The sequence below is a fragment of the Garra rufa genome, chromosome 1, assembly GCF_049309525.1.
Source record: "Garra rufa chromosome 1, GarRuf1.0, whole genome shotgun sequence".
In the NCBI taxonomy this organism is placed as follows: Eukaryota; Metazoa; Chordata; class Actinopteri; order Cypriniformes; family Cyprinidae; genus Garra; species Garra rufa.
Window position 1 is genome coordinate 83,727,216 of NC_133361.1, and position 14,432 is coordinate 83,741,647.

Here is a 14,432-nt window from a genome sequence, read left to right on the forward strand (position 1 = left end):
GGAACAACTTATCCATTGAGAAGAGGCACTTTGTCTGCAGTACTTCGAGAAGATGACATTACAGTGGACAACTTGGCCAGGATTTTTAAGATTCGTTGTCGTTTTAATCATTGTCAGCATATTAATGCGACACCCATCCCCCCGGTTTTAAGCAACCATATAGAGTGTGTTTATATCGATCAATTAATATAAGTTTATACATTGAGGATAATGACTCACATGGAAACTTTTTTAGCAATGTTTCTTGGGCCTTTTCCAATGAGAATGGGTAACATTTCTATCTGGATTGGTCATGGGTCCACGTGTCTCAGCTAGTTGCATGTTGGTGGAAACATTAGCCAAAGTTGCTCAGCAACGTTGCTCAAAAACCGTTTACAAAATGTCTTATCTTGATGATTTGGTATTGGTTGCTATGGTTACAAGAGGTCTGGTTCTGCATCTAGGTGTTAAAGATTGGGGGTAGACCCCCTGGTGATTAGCTTACTGGTTGTGTGAGAATGTTGCTATATTTAAGATGGGTCTGATGGGTTTAAGATTTGTCTCATGGGTCTCATGCACTACACATATTTTAAGAGTATTATAAACAGTGAAATATATAAACTACTTTTGTATGAACAGTTTTTAGTGGTTAAATGATGAGAATAATGTATAAGATGTGTAATCATGTAGGACTGGAAAACTAACCAAATCTTTTGTTGTTTAAAAGTGTAAATTAAATTCAATATGCTTATTGTATTGTGATTTTTTTATGGTCCCTTGATTTCTGTAGGTAGCACAATCAAGTGTTTACTTGACCAGTGGTCAGGGGGTTTCTAGTCATGGATTTTTTAGTTGTGTGGATCTAATGACTGGTGGAGAAGGTACCTTTCAGGTAATGGGTGACGAAGTGTCCGGGGCATTACCAGGACCAGTCACAAACCCATTTCACCCAAACCCTGGACCAAGTCGACCTCGCTTCAGTTTTTCGTGATCAGCCACTGTTACGGCTCCTCGCACACCCCATTCTCCTTGTCCAAAGGTCTACCAAAGGTATTTTTTTTAGGCAGATACCAGTTGGTCAGCATTGTTTAAAATGCAGAAATGTAATGAAAAATATTCAAATAGTGTGTTGTAGAAAAGAAAAAAAAAGGTTTCTATTTTGCAGAAATTAATAACTAGCTAAGATCCTTTCTGTTGTAATTTCAACGCAATTAAAGTATTAAAACATCTTTTAGACACACTGTGTGTGTGTGTGTGTGTGTGTGTGTGTGTGTGTGTGTGTGTGTGTGTGTGTGTGTGTATAACCCTCTTACATTTTATGTAGGCACTTTTGTCCTGGGGAGTGACTGGCTCTGATGAACACCCTGCAGGAATTCAATTCCCTCAGCCACAGGCCTTCCAGTGTTCAGACTCAGGGCCATCTCCTCAGCATTTGTGAGCGGTGGTGGTGCAGGGCCTCGCCCTGTCTTCACTGTAAACCCCACTGTTGTCATTAATAAAGAGATTAAGTTAATATAACTTGACATTACTTAAAATACCAAGTTTTGGCATCAAAACTTAAACAGGTGTGGTTAACTTACTCATTTGGCAGCAAAAAACTTTTTAATTGATATTTTAAGTTATCTGAACTCAACATTTTAATTAATTTGAAAGATTCACAATGTCTATTTAAAATGATTGGTCGCACTTGAAATTCTGCTTTGACAACCGCGCTGATTGGTCGATATAAGTTATATGACACAAGGCGGTATTTTTTCTCGTCATGCTGAATTTTGCTGAAGAACCAGCAGGACAGACGCACTAGCAGAAACCATCTGACACAAGAAAGACAAAAGTTAAATCAGTAAGTAGAGATTTAAACGCTCATATACATTTTTTTTAATTGATTTACACGTTATTCCAATGCTATTTTTTGTTTTGCTCCAGTAGCAGCACAAGTAAGCTGGCGGTAAAGCAGGCGGGAAGAAAGCCGTCGTGAAAGATTCATTAGAGTGAAGTTACACAGGTAGGTTAATGGTAAAATATAAGTGTAAATTTTGCTTGGTTCCGTTTTATTTTTGGAGTATTTTGTACTTATAAATATGCCGGAGTTTCTAAATTTCTATAAGAACATTTGAATTTCCCGCTTAACTTTTTTTCCTCCCCCAGCGGCACGGCACTTGCAGGCAGGCGGTCGTGAAGCAGGCAGGGACAGGGTTGGAGTCGGTCGTGACGAAGGCCCATGGATTACGCTGGTAAGTTAATGTTTAACACGCCTGTACGTTGTGACTTGCTTAATTTATTAATGTTTCTTTGATGTTGTGTTTTTAAAAGCGAGAATGAGAACTTGCGCTGTTGTGTATGCGCTTATGAGGGAACAGAACACGGACATGTACCGTTAAAGTTCGCTTTTACCTCAAGGTGCACGCATAAACGGTCAAATGCACGCAAAAATATTTCAAAATGAGGCGCTCGCTTGGTGATTATTCACGTAAACCCTTGTCAGTTATGTCTTAAATGGTCATAAACAGTTGAGAATGAAAATACGTTTGTAACAGTATATTGCATCCGTGTGGCTATTAATGCAGGTTTACTAAAGGTTTCATGAGGAGAACAATGCGAAGCTAAAAATTAACGAAATTGTGACACATTTACAGAGATAGGCCTATGTTTTTAATTAATAATTCTGTTCATGTAATGTGTTCTTGGTGCATAATATTAATTATTCGTTTTTAATAGATTTTATAAAATGTATTCAATCCTATCTGCATTTTGTTTTTAATCAAGTTACCATTAGCAGAGCTGTGACTGTTTTACATGTCCCTGTGAGCGATTTGTTGACTTTTTACTGTCGGGAAAGACGTGCAAAAATGTTGTAACAACGCAGTGTTGCCAGATTGGAAATGTCCAAGTATTGTACCAGAAGCTCAAAATTATCGTATTTGGGAGAAAATTATCGTATTTGAGTCAAACGTTCAAAATAAAGATATTTATCTAGATGTTACAGCTATTTATCCTTTTCAGCACTCATGCTAAACTATCTTACCCGAGTCAAACGTTCAAAATGAAGCTATTAATCTAGATGTTACAACTATTTATCCTTTTCAGCACTCATTTTCTATACTTTATTGTTAAACTAACAACCTCAGTTTTGAAACAACTGACCTAAGTGCGACGGGAACGTTAACTTGTGCTCCTGAGAGAGAGCCATTCTCCACGATGATATTGGTTGAGAAGATGTAAGAACGGATGAAAGACATGCGTAACGCCACGTTCACGTCTCCTCACAATCATGCAGGTAGACGTAGGATCCACACAGCTAGATCTTTGAGAAAAGAAGCTCTATAATTAAAACGACCATGGTGTCACAAAATTCTGAAATTATCGTACATTGTGGTATTATTGATCGTACATCGTACAGAGGTCAAAATTATGGTACAAATACGATAATTATCGTACGTCTGGCAACACTGTAACAACGTTAACTTAGTTGGATCAGGTGTGTTTAATTAGGATTTCATCTAAACTCTGCAGGGCTCTGTCCCTCCAAGAATTGACACCCCTGATTTAAATGCTGTTATGAATTTCATTAAAAAAAAGTAGTAATAGCCAGTGGTTAGATTTAATATAATTGTTTTTTTGTTTTCACACAGAAGTTGTCAGAGCCGACTGAGGACCGAACTCTTGTGCTCCAAGGACCACCTCTTGTGTTTGGAGATGTTTGGGGATTTCTTCGACATGTTTGGTAAGTATTCCATGTAGAAAATAATGTCAAAAAGACAAGCACACATTAGATCACTCACACTCATTATATAAATTTGAATCTAAACTGTTATTTCACTCAAAAATTAGAATTTTGTCAGTAGTTACCCTCGTGTCATTCCATATTCGTAAGACTTCCCTTCCTCTTTGGAACACAAATGAAGATTTTTAAAATAATTTTCAAGAGTTTTCCATTTCTCCATAGAGGGACAAGAAAAGGTAAGAAAGACATGTGGTTCCAGTGATTTAACCTCAATTTTATTAAACAACGCACATGCTTAGGTTTGCATGAAACAAACTATAAAAACTATTAAAAATACAGATCCCCAATGCATGTTCACGAGAGCATCACAGTGCATGTGTTTTGTGTTCACGCAAGATCTGAAATCTGAACAGGCCTTGAATAATTTTATTTTGTAAGTGGTAAATTACATGTTTTTGCACTAAACACTCGCGCTGCTTCATAAAATTGAGTTTAAACCACTGAAGTCTCATGGATTTTTTTTCTAGACCTTGAAAATGTTACATTGGATCTCTGGAGAAACAGAAATCTCTTGGGTTTCCTTAAAAAAAAATCTTAATTTTTGTTTGGAAGAAGAACAAAGGTGTTAGGGGTGTGGAATGACATGAGAGTGAGCAATGACAGAATTTGCATTTTTGGGTGAACTGTTCCTTAAGATTAAGTTGCACTGTTTGAAATCTACATGAGATTGCATGCATGTGAATTAACTTTAATTTGATAATGTTTTTTCATCTTTAATAGATGTCTGATGATCACAGCTCAAATCTTGCTGTTGTCAGTGGGGATTGTAATAGTTGAAGATGGGACTACTCTTCAGCCTCAACTCTTGGAAAAGTGGTGATGGACAATCTAAGTGACCTTCCTGAATCAATGTGCCTTCTGTTTGGACAAATTTATGTTACAGGTTTTGTGCTTTTCTTGTCAGCTGAGAAAAAAAAAATGAAAATGACCTTTACATTGGAAATTAAAAACCTGTTTATGTTAACAGTCAGTAAGACTTTCACCAACAGAGAAGAAACACCTTTTTTTTTTTTTTTTTGTATAACACACACTCCAAGGAACTGGTATATCTCAAATTTGTCTTGTAAAAAAATAAATAAATAATAGGTTTACATTTAAAACAGTTAACTGTTAAAAAAAATGCTTATGTTGTTGTTCATGTCTTTTAAAAATGTAAGCTTACTATTAAAAATGAGCTGTTTTGTTTAAAAATGTGATATTAAATGTGAGTTTACAGTCAAAAATAGGAGTTTACTGTTAAAAAATGTGAATGTACTTAAAAAAATGTAAGCTCATGATGCTGTTGTTCATGTCTTTCTGGAAATGTGAGCTTACTGTTAAAATTAAAAATTAGCTATTTTGTTGTACATATGTCTTTTAAAAATATGACAGTGTGGGCTTACAGACAAAAATATGAGTTTACTGTTAAAAAAGGAGCTCATGATTTTGTTCATGAATTTTATAAATGTGAGCTTACTGTTATAAGTAATGTAAATGCAGTATAAGCCTAATAAAGTGGTTGATGTGGAAAAAAAAACTTGTTTTAATGATTTATAAATTATTTAATACAAGTAGAATATATATATTTATATATAAGCTGAAAATTTAGGAAGTTTAGTCTGTTAGCCCTTTTAAGTTATCTGTACTTAAACATTTAAGTTAATTCAATGAAGAGACCACATTCGTTCAACTCAATAAATCGAGTTGTCATTTTCCCATTACTCAAACGAACTGAGGGAATCACTTTCCTCAAATCATTTGAGTAGTCTGAACTTATTAGGGTTTACAGTGTTGCGAGCCTCTGCCTTCTTTCTGTTGGCTGAAGAGACGTCAAATGAAAAAAATGTATGAAAACAGCATTAGACATGTATTGCCATTTACATAATAAATGTCATTTGTAAAAAAATAAAAAAAAACTACATGCATGACATGCTCAAACCTTACTTGATTGAATTATGTTTTTATATTTAATTTTCAGCTGCTGACATGTTATTTTAATAACTGCAGGATTGCATCTACATGAACATTACAATTAGATTCAATGAGTTTTACCTTTGATATTACTGTAAAAAAAAAAAAAAATTATCTTAAATTAACTGACCTTCAACAGGGACATCTACTGTAACTAGATTAATTGGATTATTACTCATCCTAAAAACAGTTTTTTAGTACTTCTTACATTCTAAATGTCATATCAACCTCCACCACTTGATCAATAAAAAAGCAGACACACAAGTGCATTTTTAAATCTTTTAAAAACTAAATTTTTTAAAATTTATCTTAAACTCATCAACGTGGGTAAAAGTCGGAACCTTAAATCAAACATTTCCACTGAACATTAAGTCAAGGTTATATGCAGTCTTGTTTTGTCAAATTTGTTTTAGAAACTGTGTAGTAGCCTATTTTATGTATTTTAATGCAATCACATCTGAAAAAAATTCAAAATTACAGCCAATTCCTATGGGGTCAAATTTCCTTCAAAAGTATTGCGGTCACAGATCGAAAAATAACAAGCGTGAATCAAAGATTTGAAAACGCATGTAAAAATATATCGCACACAAATGAAAATTAAATGCAAAGACATTCAGAAGAATAAAAAATGTGGGCACAAACTGAAAAATAAAAAGCACAAGATAAATATTTATACACTTGCACGCACAAATCTGAAACGTGACTTCACAGTTATTCGATTCACTCTTAAAATCGTGTTTTCTGCTCACATTTTTAGTTTTCGTACGTTTACGCTCTTTGCTCACTCGCTCTCGGTTCAACAATCTGCGCTTGTGTTTCTAAATGTTGCGATCCTGGTTTCATGTAAATGAGGCCGGGCTTTAACGTCACCATTGGTCCACCAGATGTGATTGACAGCCTCCTTCTCTATCTAGCCAATCGATCGAAGCGGAGAAGTTGACGTCACTCCAATGCGACTGTCAATCTCTCTTGCTGTGTTCTCGTGAGTGATGGATCGTTCCCGTCAGGAAAATGCTGGACAATCTCAGTAAATTTTCCATAAGTATATTTTTTATGTTGAAAGTTGCACCCTTTTTACACCGCGGTCAAGCCAGCCGCCACCTGAATTCTGCTGCACGTCTATTTGTGGTATTACGGTACAGAGACTCGACGCAGTCAAAAAGCTGACGAACATCTATATTCAGCGGGTAAAAATCAAATGTGCCCGAAAATAAGGGGAAACTATTTAAAAACATATCAATATTGTAGTCTTCATTAAAAAAAGATACAATTTGAATATACTTAACGGTGTAGTTTTCTTGAGAAATAAAGTCATATTGTACATGTGTTATTAAAATTCCTTCAGAGTTAACATGAACACTTCAATAAATAATTTTTTTTCTGAATGACCCGTGTCTCTATCTTTGTCAGCTTTCATGAGATTTTACTGTAGAATTTAGCAGAAAATAAATGGCAAATTCAGTCACTATGCATTACCAGTTCTTCACATGTATCATTCAAAATCCTTCATAGTTAACATGAAAATTTCTATTCATACTTCTTCAGAATACTCAAGACTTTGTCTGTGTCAGTTTTCATGATGAATCACATTTGTCTAAACCTCTTTTCTCAATCATAATTTAGTCAATCTGGTCAGTAATGAGTGAAGCTGGTGCTGCTGTTTGTGGAGCTGTTTAGTCCTCCTCTGCTGAGATCTTCAGAGATTTATTGTGTTTTATTTCAGTTGATTTCATCTGAGGCTGTGACTAAGTCTGTTATAGCTGTGTTTCTGTTTGTCTCTTCTTTTTTTTCTGTTTCTCTTTGCTTCATTAATTTTGCTTAACATTCTCTTTAAGTTCATCTCTGCTTCAGTGTTCAGTTAACACTGTATTGTGGGACCAAATACACTCTGAGCATTGTTGATAGATTTAGTTAAAAAATAGTTTTTTTTTTTTTTTTCGTTTTTTTTGTATTGCATACAAAATGCAAATGCAATACAAAAATTAACTGAGACTGTCCAGCATTTTCCTGACGGGAATCATCCATCACGCATTGGAGTGACGTCAACTTCTGCGCTTCGATCGATTGGCTAGAGAAGGAGGCTGTCAATCACATCTGGTGAACCAATGGTGATGTTAAAGCCCGCCCTCATTTACATGAAACCAGGAGCGCAACATTTAGAAAACCAAGCGCAGATTTTTGAACCGAGAGCGAGTGAGCAAAGAGCGTCATTTTCTTATCTAGCGCCTAAACTCTGGAACAATCTACCTAACACTGTTCGGGAGGCAGACACACTCTGTCAGTTTAAATCTAGATTAAAGACACATCTCTTTAACCTGGCTTACACATAAAATCATTAACACATTCCTATAATTCAAATCCGTTAAAGGATTGTTAGGCTGCATGAATTAGGTCAACCGGAACCGAAAACACCTCTCATAACACCTGATGCACTCGTTGCATCGTAAAAAGAATGGCATCTACGCTAATATTAGTCTGTTTCATTCTTATTCCGAGGTCACCGTAGCCACCAGACCCAGCCTGTATCCGGATCAGATGGTCACTGCAGTCCCCCGGATCCAGTCCGTACCCAGCTTAGATCATGGATCACCACCTAGAGATGACTTCAATAGCCGTGGATGTCAACCAGATGAGCTCCAAGGCGGATCAGCAATAAAGACCTCGCCAACCTTGACGGCCATCGGCACTACACCACGGGATCCTGATGAGTTCTCTACAATCAGACATTGGTACAAACTGTTGTTTGGTCTGGCCAGAGGAGAACTGGTCCCCCGACTGAGCCTGGTTTCTCCCAAGGTTTTTTTCTCCATCTCTGTCACCTGTGGAGTTTTGGTTCCTTGCCGCTGTCGCCTCTGGCTTGCTCAGTTGGGGACATTTTCCAGCGATATCGTATACTATTTGAACTGAACTGACGATGATATCACTGAATTCATTGATGAACTGCCTTTAACTGAAAATTGATTGTTACAATAATGCGTTACTTACACACTATGGTGCTGTTTAAATACTGTGCAGTTGCTTTGACACAATCTGTATTGTAAAAGGCGCTATATAAATAAAGGTGACTTGACTTGACTTGACTTGACTTAAACGTGCGAAAACTAAAAATGTGAGCAGAAAACTATTTTAAGAGTGAATCGAATAACTGTTGTTTTGGATTTGGATAATAAGGTTGCTATTTACCTGTTTCAAAGTTATGTTATTTGCTTATTTTAAGTTGATGCCATATGCTTAGAGATAAGGATGCTTGCAATTGCAAAATTTGTTGTGTTAAGGATGAGTAAGAAACAATTGTGTAAGACATGCTTATGAGTTATTACTGTGTAATCAACCACAAAGGTTAACGAGAGGGTACACAGGGGTGAAAAGAGCATGTTGCAACCCCAAGCAGAGCTGAAGCTGATGAAGACCTTGAAGAGGAAACGGATGAGTGCTAGACGCAGACAACAACGTAAGAGACAAAGGAAGGACCACCGTCTCATTAAGAATGACTTGCAGAGACTGGTACGCCTACAGCAGGAAGATTGGAACATACAGGACATTGAGGAATTGATGACTAATATGATGATTAATTGATGTGTAATGGTAATTACCCAAAAAGTTGTATAAAAGGTCTGAGGAGTAAACCACTCTTCAGATGCTGACTGCATTAAGCGTAAAGGACACCTGATTCCCTAACGAGGGACGCTTAACAGCATCTCCAATATTGCTGTTAAATAGCTTAGCTGATTTTTTATTTTATTTTTGCATTTAACTGCTTTGTATTGTAACTAATAAATAATAATTTTATTGTTACAAGTGCCTCTCGTGAGATTTTACTTATAACTATTAAATAAACCTTAACCACGAACAACCACAAGGGGAGTCTTCTACGTCATTCCTGAAGGACTGCAACCTGCGGGCAGGTGAGTAACTTTTGGTTTTGGCTAGATTTGACTGTCCTTACCCTACCTGAATAATCATAGGGTTAAAGGTGATAAACGCACCATTATTGAACATGGCGCCCAACGCTATTTGAGGTTTGAGTTATAAGTTGAAAATCTAGATACCACATTGAAGAGCTGCCAGTAAGACCCAAAAGTGACCAATCCAGTGAGGGTTTGGTTTTACTAATCCAGAGGGTATTAGTGTATTCCAGTCTAGAGAAAGGACTGAAGGGCCAAGAAACGGGATCGCTACCCGTGAGACCTAGAGGGGTCTAGAAGGGCTATAGAGTTGATAAACCTGCAGTAGAAGGAAATTTTACTATGACAGGGAAGAAAGCCCAGAAAAAATCCAGCAGTATACCTTAATACAGGCATATACCTGGGGAGACCACAGGGTAAAAGCCTGGGAGAAAAAAGCCTTAAGGGCAGAAACCTCAGTCCAGGAAACAGAGCCAGGTCAGATACTTTTATGGTTACCAAGTAGGGATGGTCCTGCTAAGGATAAACCAAAGTGCAAGAAAGATCTGAAAGTAAAGCCTCTAGAATCACCAAAGATTATGAGTAATCAGTACAGTGAGAATCCAGGAGCTATAAAAGGAGCTCTGTGTGTTGTCTGCGAAGACTGCAGAATAAAGTATCCCAAAGTGGAGATACTAATGACTCAGCGAACAGGTGATCAGAAGGATACCTGTGAGTGTACATGGACAGGTTGGAAATGGATAAAATGCGAAAAATGCATTAGTGATATAAGACAAGGTGAACTGCTGGTACAAGGGAGGCATAGAATTTGGGCATGGCATAAAGCTCGTGGTTTGTTGAGCAGTAGAGGAAATGCAACAAGGGTGTGCCTAGATAATGATAATTATCTAAGACAGCTAAGCAACAGCAGTATTGATTATTCCTGGACGTCGAGATGTCGACCAGGAATGGAAGATGTGCAAAGCAAATGGTTGCTAGTTGATCCCAAAAGTTTGGGACGTGAACTAGAGAGCCTAAAGACTTGCTTTGATAAAAATGGTTGTACAATTAAACCAGAAAAAGGAAAAGGGATTATCTGGTCAATTGTCACCATTGCTAAAGTGTTAATGGAAAATGGTGATGGAGAACAAATCATGTCACCAAAAGTAGATTTTCCAAGGCGAGGCGAATGTGATGATGAAAATGGTTTTATGAGATGCCAATTTGGACAAATTGATGAAGAACGTTGGCCAAACAGAATAATTGCAAAAGTTGGCAAGGTGTCATGTGTGCCAATAGACTTCTGGAAGGGGGAAAACCCTCAGAGGAAAAAGAGAGGTGAAAAACCTACACACCAAAAGTCTATTATGGAAGGTGAAGCAGAAGATCTACCGACACACAGACTAACTCTGATGATTAAGGTAATCATAAATTTGACCACAACATCAGAACCCGAGATACTCGCCTGTGCGGTCGAAATGGAACTGGCTCGGGAATAACGTTGCAGTGTTATTCTTGAGTCAGACATGACCGTTGTAAAAGGGGATGGAGGGGGCCCCCGGAAAACTCCCATTAATTGTTTTCTTTTATTTTTCAGGAACTATGAAATTGGATGATGGAGATAAGCGAGAAAACTGGGCAAGAACAATGAAGAAATGGAAAGAACCATGTCTTCCAAAACCAGTATTACTGGTAACTTTAGTAATAGGGACCATAACCTTGGTAGGGATATGGCCTTTAGTTGACTTTGCAACACAATTAATAGTAGTAGACCAAATTTATGTACAAGAAGTTGCAAATTGTACTATAATAGAGATAAAAGTATAAAACTGCAAAAAATCTACTTTAGAAGAATGTAGCAAATGCATAGAAATACTTGAAAAATACAAAAAAGGACCTAATACAATGGTAAAATGCAGAGTAAGAAGGGAAATATTTAACATTACACAGATAAGGAAAACATGGATTTGGCATAAGAGAAGTGGAATAGAATATATAGGTCCAGGAGAAAAACAATCTCAGGTTACTTGACTGTAACCTTGTTCCCTGAGAAAGCGGAACGAGATGCTGCGCTGCTAAGCGCATTGGGAACGTCTTTAGAAGTGACCAGCTGTGAATATTGTATGTAAAACGTCAATATAATTGACTAAACGGCATTATAGCCTCGATTGGTGACGTCACCGGAGCGCACGCGCACGAGGCTATAAATAGATGAGCCACAGGTGCATCGTCAGGATATTTTGTCTGAAGAGCAGTCCTGGGACATCTTCAGCACGGCAAAGTAGCGCAGCATCTCGTTCCGCTTTCTCAGGGAACAAGGTTACAGTCAAGTAACCTGAGATTGTTCCCTTTTGAAAGCTACAGTCGATGCTGCGCTGCTAAGCGCATTGGGAACGAGAATACCCACGCCGCCGTGCTTGAATATGTCTGGACTCCTACGGTTGTGCAGGTGTGTTTCACAAGAACGCAGGAAGACCTAGACATTAGCTTGTGATGTCGACTCAAGGACGCGAGAGCCCGGAGTGGCATGAACATCCAAGCTATAAAATCTTATGAATGTGTGCGGAGAGGACCAGCCTGCCGCATCACAAACTTGTTGTAGGGGAGCACCCCTTGCCAACGCATTGGACGAGGCGACCCCCCTGGTGGAGTGAGCCCTAAGGCCTATAGGCGAAGCTTGACCGCGCGCCTCATAGGCAAGAGCTATAGCATCCCTGACCCAATGAGAGATGGTCTGCTTGGTGGCAGCTGCTCCTCTGTTATGGGGGCCATAACAGACGAAGAGTTGCTCCGACTTACGCCACTGGCTAGTGCGGTGGATGTAAGCCTGAAGAGCGCGGACTGGACACAGTCTATGAGAATTCTCCTGCTCCGGCGTTGTGAACGGTGGAGGACAGAAGGCTTCTAAAATGACCGGATGTACAGCCGAGAATGGCACCTTGGGCAGATAATCAGGATGAGGATGCAAAATCACTTTCACCAATCCTGGGGCAAAGTCTAAGCAGGATGGCGCGATAGACAGAGCCTGCATATCCCCAATTCTTTTTAAGGAAGTTATTGCCATAAGAAAAACCATTTTAAGAGTCAGAAGTTTGTCAGACGCTGATTCTAAAGGTTCAAACGGGGTTTCAACCAGACCCTCAAGGACTATTGCTAAGTCCCAAGAAGGGATCTTGGTTTTGACTGGAGGCCTCAGTCTCCTGGCCCCACGAAGGAAGCGGGAGAGCAGAGGGTGCCTCCCAAGCGGTTCCCCATCAATTAGGGCGTGGCAAGCCGAAAGAGCGGCCACATATACCCTAAGAGTAGCGGGGCAAATGCCTGATGATAATTTCTCTTGCATGAAGTCCAACACTGAAGCAATCTGGCAGTTAACTGGATCTACATTGTGTGCAGCACACCACCTTTCAAAAATACCCCATTTAACGGCATAAATCCTCCTAGTGGAGGGAGCCCTAGCACTTAGGATGGTCTCAATAACGGCAGGTGAAAGCCCCGTGTCCCTCAGTTGGTTCCCCTCAGGGGCCAAACATGAAGATTCCACAGGTTGGGCCTGGGATGGAATATCGTTCCCCCCGCCTGCGATAGAAGGTCCCTCCTCTCCGGAATCGCCCAAGGCGAGCCGTCGAGGAGAGATATTATCTCCGAGAACCATACTCTGTTCGGCCAACGCGGCGCTATCAATAAGAGGCAAGAACCTTGCTGGCGAACTCTGGCTAGAACCCCCGGGAGCAGAGAGACTGGAGGAAACGCATACAGGCGCATATTGGGCCATGAGTGCGCCATCGCATCCAGACCCAACGGAGCTGGGTGACTCAGAGAGAAGTAAAGGGGACATTGCGCTGTCTGTATAGAGGCGAAGAGGTCCACTTCCGCCTGATAAAATCTGGTCCATATCAGATTCACTACTTCCGGGTGGAGTTTCCACTCGCCCATCGGTAATGTCTGTCTGGACAGTAAGTCTGCTCCCACATTCAAGTGCCCTGGAATGTAAACTGCCTTGAGTGACAGGAACTTTCCTTGGGCCCAGAGAAAAATCTGCCTCGCTAATCTGTTCAGATTGCGTGAGCGCAGACCTCCCTGGTGATTTATATAAGAGATTGCTGCTGTATTGTCCACCCGCACTAAGACATGACAGCCCCTCAACTGATGGAGAAAGTATTTCAGAGCCAGAAATACAGCCATCAACTCGAGGCAATTGATGTGCCAATCGAGCTGATGACCCTCCCATTCCCCTTGAGCTGGACGACCATGTAAGACCGCTCCCCAGCCCGTCAGGGAGGCGTCCGTCGTTAGCAGTTTGCGACGACAGGGCGCCCCTAGAGTGGGACCCAAGGTAAGGAACCGGGGTCTGAACCACAGAGTTAGTGTACGAAGCCCGCGGCGCGTCACTTTTATTTGCCTTTGAGGATTGGCTCTTGGATGAAATCCTCTGGCTTTTAGCCACAACTGAAACGGTCTCATGTGCAACAGCCCCAAAGGAATCACCGTGGATGCTGAAGCCATGAAGCCTAACATTTTTTGGTACTGAAGAACAGTACGGTTTTGACCTAGCTTGACTTTGCTCATTGTCTGCCGAATGGTCTCGATTCGAGCGGGAGACAGCTGTGCCCGCATCGTGATCGAATCCCAAACGATACCGAGATAAGTCGTTCTCTGGGCAGGAGAAAGAACACTTTTGTTGGTGTTGAGTCTCAACCCTAGAGAAACTAAATGAGCCAACACGATGTTTCTGTGTTGAAGCGCCAACTCTCGCGATTGTGCCAGTATTAACCAGTCGTCGATGTAGTTCAAAATGCGAATGCCCTGGAGTCGTAATGGAGCCAGTGCTGCATCCA